The 12,554-nt window shown below is 45.3% G+C and overlaps 1 protein-coding gene across 1 annotated transcript in view; it reads left to right on the top strand.

Moving 5' to 3' along the window:
• Positions 1-1,795: 1,795 nt before the first annotated feature.
• Positions 1,796-12,554, top strand: part of ARHGEF25 (Rho guanine nucleotide exchange factor 25) — a 133,354-nt gene continuing 122,595 nt past the window's right edge. The window contains exon 1 of the mRNA XM_070740911.1: positions 1,796-1,864. The gene's annotated coding sequence lies outside the window, so the exon portion shown is untranslated. The remainder of the gene's footprint in view (positions 1,865-12,554) is intronic.

The following is a 12,554-nucleotide window of genomic DNA, read 5'->3' as shown; positions in this document are numbered from 1 at the left end:
AGAGCAGCACAACGAAGGGGACAATTAGCCAGGTATTTCCAGCCCTAAATAGGCAACAGCTGGGTTTGGGTGTGGTTCTCCCCAGAAAGGCTGAAAAGGCAGACCCACCCTTCCTGTATTGTGGAGTATTATCTTTGGGAGTCCTGGGACCTGGCTGTGATCTTTGGCGTCTCTGATTCTGGCTTGTGGCCTTGAAGGCTGAAACCTTGGGGGGAAAGGCGTGGGTCTTATTCTCTACAGTGGTGTGTGTGCCAGCAAGAAGTCTGCTGTATTGTCTGGCCGTCAGGACTCTGCTGTGAAGCCTCATAGCCTGCCTGTTGGGAAGAACAGGTTTTTCTCTGTGTTTATTTTTCAAACTATAAAGTGCCTTTGCTTTTACCAGCGTGTCTGGCTGTTTTTTCCAGTTGGTGTTGAAGTCTAGGGGCACCCAGACAGAACACCAAGTATCTAAATTTTGATCACATGGGGATGCTGCATAGGTTGTAAGTGTGAAAAACTATCATAAGTCACTTTTTTCACTGCTGTTGTAATTTTGAACGGTCAATAAATGAACTGTTGCAAGCCAAGGACAAGCTGTAAACCAATAAAAGGTGATATACACTGCTCAAAAAAATAAAAGGAACACTTAAAAAACAGAATATAACTTCAAGTAAAACAAACTTATGTGAAATTAAACTGTCCACCTGACAATCAGTTTCACATGCTGTTGTGCAAATGGAATAATTATGCAAATGAAATAAGAATATTTCATTCATTCAGATCTAGGATGTGTTATTTGAGTGTTCCCTTTATTTTTTTGAGCAGTACAGTGATACCTATCTTACAAACTTAATTGGTTCCAGGATGAGGTTTGTAAGGTGAAAGATTTGTAAGACGAAACAATGTTTCCCATAGGAATCAATGGAAAAGCGATTAATGCGTGCAAGCCCAAAACTCCCCTCTTTTGCTAGCCGAAGCGCCCATTTTTGCGCTGCTGGGATTCACCTGAGGCTCCCCTCCATAGGAAACCCCACCTCTGGACTTCCGTGTTTTTGTGATGCTGCAGGGGAATCCCAGCAGTGCAAAAACGGATGCTTCGCTGGCAATGGAAGTCCGGAGGTGGGGTTTCCCAGCGAGGGGAGCCTCAGTGAAATTGCAGCATCGCAAAAACACAGAAGTCCCTGAAACCCCACCTCCGGACTTCCATTGCCAGCGAAGCGCCCGTTTTTGCGCTGCTGGTATTCCCCTGCAGCATCGCAAAAATACGGAAGTCCGGAGGTGGTGTTTCCCACGGAGGGGAGCCTCAGGGGAATCCAGGCAGTGCAAAAACGGGCGCTTCGCTGGCAACAGAAGTCCGGAGGCGGGGCATCCCAGTGGCGGCAGCTTGGGTTTGTAAGGGGAAAATAGTTTGGAAGAAGAGGCAAAAAAATCTTAAGCCCCGGGTTTCTATCTCGAAAAGTTTGTATGACGAGGGGTTTGTAAGATGAGGTATCACTGTATATTATTATATTAGAGTTAAGATTGGCATGCAGAGCAAAGTAACTTAAAAAACCGATAATTGCTGGGGGGTTTTAGCATAGAGAAGGAAATGGTGCCTGATATTTCTTCAGATGCTTCCATATTGGGCTGCTGTTTTCTTTTTCTGGAGTATAAGTGAACAAGGGCTCTTGAGGTATGAGGAATTCTGGCCAAAACCAGCTGCTGTGGCTCTTTGCCAGGCTCCTCCTGAGAATTTTAAAAAACCCAGAAGGGGTGGGAGTCTAAAAACATATACAAATTCTCTCCACAGTTTTGCAGCAAATCAGAGATCCTGAAATCTGGTTGCTTCACAACACGCCGAGAATCATGTGCAGCAAAGCGGCAGGCTGATTCCCACCCGTTTGATGTAAGTAAAAGAGTGGAAATTTCATGTCGCGTAAAGCAAAAGGTTCTGGCAAGGTTTGGCCGGAAGTAATGGGAATGTAGCAACAAAACTATTTTTGTCTGGGGTTGATCAACTGCTGTGCAAGTTTGTCTGTAGATTTCACCGGCAAGATTGGAATCGATCAATGATATTTGGCAGCTCGAGGCAAAGGGCGGAAACTAATTTGTCCCCATTTTCCCAGGAAAATAAGAACCTATTAGACAAGCTATTAAGCCAAGAGTAGGAAATTATATTTTCCAAAAGGACCACATGAGAAACTGAGATTATTGTGGAGGACCGAACCTATAAGGCTGTGAAGGTATGAAGGCACATTAATTGGTGGGGGGAAAGTAGCTGCCTCCAAAATAATAGAAAATAAAAAGAAAGCTGTTACATTTAGGCAAGAAAAACAAAATGCACAGGTAGAGTGTATGTGGTATCTTGCTCAACAATACTAATTGTGATATTGATCTTGGAGTCCTAGTGGACAATCCTCCAGGATCAGTGAAGGGCTATCAAAATTGTTACTACCACACTGTGAGCGTGGCTTATGTAGGACGCCCTGCATTTTCTTTCAACGTCTTTCAGTGCAAATTGGGTGCTCTGGGGTGGAGCCCCATTTTCGCTACCCCACTGCGTGTCCCCCCCCCCCATCCGGGCAGCAGCCCACTTCTGCGCAGGATGCTGTCCCAACACCCCAGCTTCCATTTGACTTTTTGTCTAGAAAGATGGGAATATTTCCAAACAAAGAAGGCATCTGCAAATGAGCATCGTGTTTATTTTCTAGAAGTGGCTACAGAGGCAGCGCAGGGGGGGGGGGGGCTGTTTCCTAGAGAGTTTGTAGGTTTCCATTTCAGTTTTTTTTTCCTTAATTAAAATATCAAATCAGAGCAGGGAGCTTGATGAGTCCCGAGGAAGTTATTGCAGGGAAATGCATGCCTTGCTCCCTGGAAGTTTTGCAGGCTGGACTGGATTGGACTAAAGCAGTGTTTCCCAACCTTGGCGACTTGAAGATATCTGGACTTCAACTCCCAGAATTCCCCAGCCAGCCAACACTTTACCCTTAGATTATCTACGGTTGACCTATCCAGATTCCTAAGAGGTCAGTAAGGGGCGAGTACAAGTGCACTAGAGTGCCTTCCGTCCCCTGTCCTATTGCTCTCCTATATCTCCTATACCTTTCTTCTATTCCTACATCTCTTCTTCTATTCTTTCATTGATATGTTCTATTATTATATCTTCTTTTCTATTCTTTCTTAGATATATTTTACTATGAGTATCTCCTCTATAACCTTCATCATGTATTTTACTATGTGTATATAGATATATACCCACCAAAACCCTCATTGTGTATTGCAGTGTTTTTCAACCAGTGTGCCGTGGCACACTAGTGTGCCGTGAGACATGGTCAGGTGTGCCGCGAAGCTCAGAGAGAGAAAGAAAACAAGAGAAAGAAAGAGAAAGAAAGAGCAAGAGAGAGAAAGAAAACGAGAGAAAGAAAGCAAGAGAGAAAAAGAAAGAAAGCAGAGAGAGAAAGAACAAGAGAGAGAGAAAGCAAGAGAGAGAGAGAAAGACATAGAGGGAAGTAGGGAAGGAGAGAGAGCAGAAAAGAGGAAAGAAGGAAGAGGGAAAGAAAGAAAGGGATGGAGAGAGAGAAAAAAGAGGGAGAGAAAGAGGGAGAGAGAAATAGAGTGAAAGGGAGGAAGACAGAATTTTTTTGTCCAAACTTTTTTTAGCCGCCCCCCCCATGTGCCCCATGGTTTTGTAAATGTAAAAAATGTGCCGCTGCTCAAAAAAGGTTGAAAATCACTGGTGTATTGGACAAAATAAAAAACAAACAAACAAACAAACAAACAAACAAATATCTTCAAGTCGCCAAGGTTGGGAAACACTGGACTAAAGGAACCTGTTATTGCACATGTTGCCCAGCAGATGGCGCCATTATGTTATACAGTACTGTACTGTACAATTTCCCTATGTAGTTGCAAGCCCAGGGAAATTGTGCAGACCAAAACAAGGACCTCAATGCCTCCCTCCTCCTTCTCCAAGCACGTCTTTCCTCCCCCTCTTCATTAAATATGGTTGCAATAATGTGGAATGTGTTGTCTGTATACATGCCAGCTTGTGGAAGAAGTCCGAAGAAAGAGCAAGCCTGACATGTGGTAAACATTATGCAAGTGAGTCTTTTTGGTTCTCGGAAAAAAGGATGAGGGTCCAAACTGCACTGCCATCCGGTGTCTTTGTTTTTGGAGCTCGGTGAAACCTGATTCCCCCAAACCCCAGCAGCTGTAGCCGAAGGCAGAGCCCCCCCCCCTCTGAAATCTGCAACCCTTGATGCCCGAACACCCCTTATTCCGCCCTCCTCCCCACCCCGATCTCTTAATGTTTTGCCATTGCCTTGCCAATTGCGTGCTTAGCGAGACTATTTTTAACATTTCAGATGCCTCTATTTTTATCCGCGCTCCTTTTCTGCCAGGGAGGGCTCACCGGGCATTGCTGATCCAAAAGCTAGACAGGGCGATGCTCTGGGATGGGAGACCACACGGGCATCCCGTCCACCCAGCGGGGGTCTTTTAAAGAGAGAGAACAAAGCAACCCAGATTTCATCCTCACTTTTTCCTTCTCACTCTTCTGCAGTCATCTCAGGCTGGGCCGAATTCCTTTGCTTTGAGGAGAGGACGCAGTTCCTGGGGCTTTCCCCTTATTTGGCAATTTCTCTTCTGGAGCCTGAGGCGGTTAGATGTCAAGACAGCCGCGGTTCTGCTAGGTTTTTATTGAATCATAGTGTGCCAGTCAAGATTCTGCCAGGGATAACGTGAGGGTTTATTGTGGGCGGGGGGGGGGGGGGAACAGATCACAAGGAACGTTGGAGGGTGGGCAGGCGGGAAGGGGTTCTTTAAGGCAGTGTTTCCCAACCTTGGCCACTTGAAGATATTTGGACTTCAACTCCCAGAATTCCCCAGCCAGCAAATGCTGGCTGGGGGATTCTGGGAGTTGTAGTCCAAATATCTTCAAGTGGCCAAGGTTGGGAAACACTGCTTTAAGGCATAAACATTCTTCAGACAGATGCAAATATAGATGCTGTGCTATTCCGTCTCTTCGGCCTGCTCTGCTCCTACGTTTCTTCAGTCCAAACGGAAGATCCCACTTAATAATAATAATAATTTGATAATAATCATTTATTAGATTTATATACCGCCCCTCTCCGAGGACTCGGAGCGGCTCACAACAAACAGTACAATATACAAATCCAATATTAACAACAATATTAAAAACAATATTTAAAACCTTATTATTATTATTATTATTATTATTTATTTATTTATTCGATCTTTATGCCGCCCTTCTCCTTAGACTCAGGGCGGCTTACAACATGTTAGCAATAGCACTTTTTAACAGAGCTAGGCTATTGCCCCCACAATCCGGGTCCTCATTTTACGCACCTTGGAAGGATGGAAGGCTGAGTCAACCTTAAGCCGGTGATGAGATTTCAACCACTGACCTTCAGATCTACAGTCAGCTTCAGTGGCCTGCAGTACAGCACTCTACCTGCTGCGCCATCCCAGCTCATTATTATTATTATTATTATTATTATTATTATTATTATTATTATTATTATTAATTAGATTTGTATGCCGCCCCCTCCGGAAACTCGGAGCGGCTCACAACAACAAAACAGTACAAATCCAATGGTTAAAACAATTTAAAACCCTTAATATAAAAAACAATCATGCATCTCAAACAAACTATACGTAAAGCGGAACAGCCAAGGGGTATATCAATTTCCCCATGCCTGGTGACATAGGTGGGTTTTCAGGAGTTTGTGAAAGGCAAGGAGGGTGGGGGCAGTCCTGATCTCTGGGGGGAGTTGATTCCAGAGGGTTGGGGCCGCCACAGAGAAGGCTCTTCCCCTGGGTCCCGCCAGATGGCATTGTTTTGTCGACGGAACCCGGAGAAGGCCAAATCTGTGGGACCTAATCGGTCGCTGGGATTTGTGCGGCAGAAGGCGGTCCCTTCTCAAAGTGGGGATCCCTTGTTCATTATTAGCTGGATGCCAAACGTCCGAATTTTGATCTTATCGATGACTTACCTAGCTGCCAGTTCACTTCCTCCCATGTCACATGGCTGTGCATTATGGGCATGTACGGTTGGAGTAGGTTCCTCCTGGTTCAGAACAGATCACCCAAACCGGAAGTGACCTGCTGGTGACATCACGATGATGTCATGGACCAGGTTCAGTTGGTGTCGGTCCATGGGCGCTGCCATCTTTTTGGAAGTTTTCTCTGCTGTTGCTTGAAAAAGGGCCCTCCCACGTGCTCCCAGATTTATACTTTATTCCTTTGCCAGAAGCGCAGCTGATCATCTCCTCAACTATGTTTTGGGCCGATTACAGCTCTTGAGCATGCACAGAAGCAGAATTGCATGAGGGGACGCACATATGCGCGAAACCTTGTAGTGGGAACCAATGGTGAAGGTACGTGGAACCCACCCCTGGTTCGTGTGCTTCACATTCGCGTGCATGCACATTGCAACTCCCCACGCACCCCCAAAAATGCCGAAAACAAAATGGTGATGCATGCTCAGTGCTGGAAACATGGCTTTCTGTGCATGTGCAGAAGAAATTTTTTAAAAAAACATTTTAAAAGATGGCAGTGCTCACAGTCTGGCACTGACCGATCCGGTTAGGTGACATCATTATGTATGTATGTATGTATGTATGTATGTATGTATGTATGTATGTATATATGCAGCTGTGAGAGCAATCATGGGCTTCCCTAGATATGCCCATGTTATACCAACACTCCGCAGTCTGCATTGGTTGCCGATCAGTTTCCGGTCACAATTCAAAGTGTTGGTTATGACTTATAAATCCCTTCATGGCATCGGACCAGAATATCTCCAGGACCGCCTTCTGCCGCACGAATCCCAGTGGCTGGTTAGATCCCACAGAGTTGGCCTTCTCCGGGTCCCATCGATGAAACAATGTCATCTCGCGGGACCCAGGGGAAGAGCCTTCTCTGTGGTGGCCCCGACCCTCTGGAACCACCTCCCTCCAGAGATTAGAACTGCCCCCATCCTCCTTGCCTTTCGCAAATTTCTTAAAACCCATCTCTGCTGTCAGGCATGGGGGAATTGAGACATCTCCCCCGGGCCTATACAGTTTATGCATGGTATAGTTGTGTGTATATTGGGTTTTTTAGTGTTTTTTAAATTATTAGATATGTTGTACATTGTTTTATTGTTGCTGTGAGCCGCGCCGAGTCTACGGAGAGGGGCGGCATACAAATCTAATAAATAAATAGATGAATGAATGAATGAATGAATGAATGAATGAATGAATGAATGAATGTTTGTATGTATGTATGTATGTATGTATGTATGCATGCCGCCCCTCTCTGAGGACTTGGGGCGGCTCACAGCAAGTACAAAAACAGAACAATAATAGGAATCCAATTAATAATACATTAAAACAACCATTAAATTCAATTAAAAAGAAAACCTATTGAACCAATCATTCAACAATCATACTGAAAACATTCGTTGGTCGGTGGAAGATCTAAAAGCCCCAAGCCTGGCGGCAAAGATGAGTTTTTAAACACTTTCAGAAGGCGAGGAGGGTGGGAGCAGTGTGAATCTCCGGGGGGAGCTGATTCCAGAGGGCCAGGCCCCCCACAGAGAAGGCTCTTCCCCTAGGTCCAGCCAGCCGACATTGTTTGGTCGACGGGACCCTAAGGAGACCAACTCTGTGGGATCTCACCGGTCACTGATATCACCAGGGGATCACTACAAGTTCGGGCAAACCGGTCCAAGCCAACCCCTGGGTTGTGTGTGTGAAAAACAGTCATGACATTTTTTTCAGTGCCTCTGTTAACTTTGAATTGTCACTAAATGAACTGTTGTAAGTCGAAGACTATCTGTATTTGCTCTGTTTCCTAATGTACTACAGCAGGGGCAAGCAAAGTTGGCTCTTCTATGACATGTGGACTTCAACTCCCAGAATTCCTGAGCTGCCATGATTGTCTCAGGAATTCTGGGAGTTGAAGTCCACAAGTCATAGAAGAGGCAACTTTGCCTACCCTTGTGCTAGAGCAAAAGGAGAAGACAAATAGATGCAGCTTTCAAAACAGATAGGCAGTTGGGACCACACAGGTTTGGAACCGGTACAGAATCCTTGTGGAAGGGAACTGGGAGGCGATCAGACAATGTTACTGCTTGGAAATAGTTTGGCTGAACTGCTGTTGAGGGCAGCCAGTGCAATGAAGGCAGAGCAGCATCCCCACCCCAATTCCTTCTCAGATTACGCAACCCCTGTGCTGTGCTCTCAAGAGCTTAAGACAAGGGCCGGGGTCTGATATAAACAGCGGCACAAAATGGCTAAGCGATGAATTTTTCCTATGTGGGATTTCGCACATCAGGCTGATTGTGTGTGCATTATCGGTATTCTGGCCTTGCATCCCCCTGTGGTACAGATGTGTTAATGGACAGTTCATGCCTGAAGTGTAAAGAGGCAGCATTTAAAAAATAAAAAACCAGCCTGGTGTGATATTTATGTCATATTGGGCCTTTTCGGCAGGGAAAATAAAACAATTTTTTTTTAAAGGTAGCAAAATGGAGGGTCAAAGTAATAACACTAGTGGAAATTCCACAATATGTAAATTAGACAAAGCCGATGATTTGGTGTCAAACTGGATTTCTTCGAGGGCTGGGTCAGCATTGTAATTCTCCACTGCGAGCCAGGAGGGGAAGGGAGTGGGATGGAGATGTATGGATGCCTCCTGCAGCACCCTGCATGGAGCCTCCACATGGCCCATTTTTGGCCAGCAGAGTGCTACAAGAGGCCCAGGAGGCTCAAAACAGGCCACATGGGGCTTCTAGATGGCCCATTTTTGGCCACCAGAAGCACCATGGGCCAGTCCTTTGATATTTCCAAGCTGGCCCTTTGGGCCACATTTAAGTACCCTGCAGGCCAGATCCGGATCAGGCCGGATCCAGCCCATGGGCCTTCAGTTTATCACCCCTGGTTTAAAGAGACAGTGTAAACTTTGCGACATGGATTTGAATTGGAGTCCCACCAGCCAGGTCCAACATGCCAGTCATCACCCAAACATGAGAAAGAAGAGACTTCTTTCTCTCTTGCTCCCACCCTTAAGCATGCATTGAGAGTTGTAATTTGCATTAGGGATTATTAGAGTTAAGAATTTCGGGGCCCTCGGCACTGGAAATGGCAAGGGTGGCTAGATGTGTCTGATTCCTCATCCAGCTCTTGGCACCAATGAACTCTTTGCCTCTTAAATGAACTTCATCTCCCATTGACCACAGCTACTGTGCCGTCCTTTTGAAGCAGCTGCTTCCTCGGGGTTGCTCTAAGTCCCAGCTGCTTGAAAGTGCTCAGTTGTCTACTGAGCTCCATTCTTTCTCTTTGGAATCACCAAAGGGAAAGAATGAGCAGATCCCAAAGTCAGTTGAATTGTAGGGCGGCATACAAATCTAATAAATAATGATAATAATGATAATGATAATGATAATGATAACAATAACAATAATAATAATAATAATAATAATAATAATAATAATAATAATAATAATAATTATTATTATTATTATTATTATTATTGACAGTCAAATGATTCCCCCATCCCAACAAGGGGATAGGGGATTGTGAGGCTGGAACCGGAAAGCATGTCCTTCGTTTTTCAAGTCTGAGAAATGTAGAGCTAGAGCAACTTCTATCCAGCGTGTATTGAGCAGAAATGCAAAATTCTACATTTTTAAGCAGGTTGGAGAGGGATACATACAGTACAACCCACTACGGTGGTACCTCTATCTAAGAACACCTCTACTTACGAACTTTTCTAGATAAGAACCGGGTGTTCAAGATTTTTTTGCCTCTTCTCAAGAACCATTTTCCACTTACAAACCCGAGCCTCCGAAACTGTAACCAGGGAGAAGCCTCTGTGGGGCCTCTCTAGGAATCTCCTGGGAGGAAACAGGGCCGGAAAAGGCAGAGAAAAGCCTCCGTGGGGCCTCTGTAGGAATCTCCTGGGAGGAAACAGGGCCTCCATCCTCCCTGGGTGAGGGATTGGTAAGCGAGGTACCCAATCACACACATTCTTTGCTTTTACATTAATTCCTATGGGAAAAATTGCTTCTTCTTACAAACTTTTCTACTTAAGAACCTGATCACAGAACAAATTAAGTTCGTAAGTAGAGGTACCATTGTACTTTTAAAAGGGGAAAGCACCTCGCTTACCAACCCTTCACCCAGGTGAGGGTCCCTACTTACCGCCGCTACCAATGCAACGCGCAAAATCGCGCAAGAGGATGCACACACGTGCGAGATTTTGGTGATTTTTTTGCTTCCACGCATGTGTAGAAGCAAAATATCGCCGAAAACATGCATGTGCATCCTCTCGCAAGATTTTGCTTCCATGTGCAGAAGCAAAATCTCACCAGGACATGCCTGCCCCCCAGTCACCCAGAGCTGTGCGCGTTCAGCGCCATTTTTACTACCAGTGCGCAGTGTGCCCGGTACTGGTAAGGAACCCAATATTGCCCCCACCCCACCCAACCAATACAAAATTGAATTAAATAGCTTGCATTTTCATCAAGGTTTTGTTAAAATAAAAAGTCACTGAATGTTCACTCATCACGAAGGAGCCAATCTGGAACATAAGAGGTCAGCATTTATTCATCGAATCTAATACTACACTCAGGCAGCTCTTGCTCTTTCCAGCCATCTGCTCCCTTTTTCCTTCCTTTCAAGGAAGAGAAGGGTTGAATTAGAGCTGGATTCTTCTGTAAGGAAATCATATGGTCCTTGGTCTGCCTAAGTATGTTAAAAAGAGTCCTTGGCCAAAGAAACACCAAACCCCACCCTGCATTTACGGTTAAGAAAAAATTGGAACTGGCAAAATACTTCTAGTGTTACTGCTGTATTGTTCAGGAGTTAATTAACTTTTCCTAGTCTGGCATTTTTGGAGGGGCTGGACTATACTTTCGGTACCCCAGCCAGCGTTGTTTGATGTGGGAATTGCCAGTTGACTGGAGGTCAACTAGGGCACAACGTTGAGGGAAAGATGAGAGAATGTTCATTGGGACAGAGCAAAGCAAAAAATAGTGAACTGTGCATGAGTTGGCATTAGTCGAGTTTCAGTCAGGAGCAAGGAAAGGCAGCTTTCACAAAACAGTAGCATAAGTGTAATTGTAAAACAGAACAGATAGATGGCCACCACACACAAATGGATAGAGCCTCTTTGAGAGATTTCATTGAGAGGCTTTGGGGCAGTAATGGCGAACCTTTTTTTACCTCAGGTGCTGAAAGTGTGCATGCACAAGCGATAGCTCACGCATGTGCCAACACCCATAATTCAACACACACACACACCCCGTCTCCACACATGTGTGCATAACCACCCCGCGCTCCCCTGTGCATGCGTGCACGACTCCCTGCACCCTGTTTTGGGCCTAGCAGACCTCCCTGAAGCTTACGGAGGCTGGAAATGCCCCATTTCCAGGCTTCTGGTAGGCCTGTTTTTTTGCCCTCCCCAGGCTCCAAAGGCTTTCTTGGAGCCTGGGGAGGGTGAAAATGTCCTCCCAGAGTGTCCCTGTGTTACCTGGCATTCAAAGTGTCCCCCGGCCAACGCAGCCTCCACCCTCCATTTTGGATGCCAGGCATCCAGAGTGTTACCTGGCATCCAAAATGGAGGGTGGAGGCTGCGTTGGCCGGGCCACCCAAAAACCAGCTGGGTGGCGCACTCACGCATGCTGAAGCTGTGCTAGGGTGCCCATGTGTCACCTGTGGGACACGTGCCATAGGTTTGCCATCACGGCTTTAGGACACATATAACATATTTCAATGGGAGGAAACAATGCCAGCAGACAAGTCCCAAAGGCTACAAAAGGGGGATGTGGAGATTGCATTCTGGTTATGTGCTTAAGTGGAAGGACTCTACAAATAGAAACAGGCCTCTTTCACATATGCGTGTGTTCCTGAGAGTATGTGGGTGTTTGAAGACGAATTCATTATTTTCCCTTACAGACAAAAATCTGATGCTATGAAAAATAATAAAGAGCTTTATGGTCAAGGGCTCAAGGCTTTTTGCATTATTACCACTGATGGGTCAGGGAGGTTAGAGTTATGGCACGATTTTGACAGACCACTGATGCCATGGTTTGTTTGCTTGTTTATTTTGTCCAATACACAATAATACACAATGAAGGTTATAGAGGATATAGTAGAGAAGAAATACGAGATATAGGAGAGACTATATGACACGGGACGGAAGGCACTCTAGTGTGCTTATGTACGCCCCTTACTGACCTCTTAGGAATCTGGAGAGGTCAACCGTGGATAGTCTAAGGGTAAAATGTTGGGAGTTAGGGGATGATACTAGAGTCTGGTAATGAGTTCCATGCTTTGACAGCCTGATTACTAAAGTCATATTTTTTACAGTTGTGTGCTCTTGTGTTGTTGCGGTTGAAGCTGAAGTAATCTTTGACAGGCAGGACATTGCAGCATATGATCTTGTGGGCAATACTTACATCATGTTTAAGGCGTCGTAGTTCTAAGCTTTCAAGAGCCAGGATTGTAAGTCTAGTTTCGTAGGGTATTCTGTTTCGAGTGGAGGAATGAAGGGCTCTTCTTGTGAAGTATCTTTGAACATTTTCAAGG

The sequence above is a fragment of the Erythrolamprus reginae genome, chromosome 2, assembly GCF_031021105.1.
Source record: "Erythrolamprus reginae isolate rEryReg1 chromosome 2, rEryReg1.hap1, whole genome shotgun sequence".
Taxonomy (NCBI): domain Eukaryota; kingdom Metazoa; phylum Chordata; class Lepidosauria; order Squamata; family Dipsadidae; genus Erythrolamprus; species Erythrolamprus reginae.
This window is presented reverse-complemented; position numbering and strand designations above follow the sequence as displayed.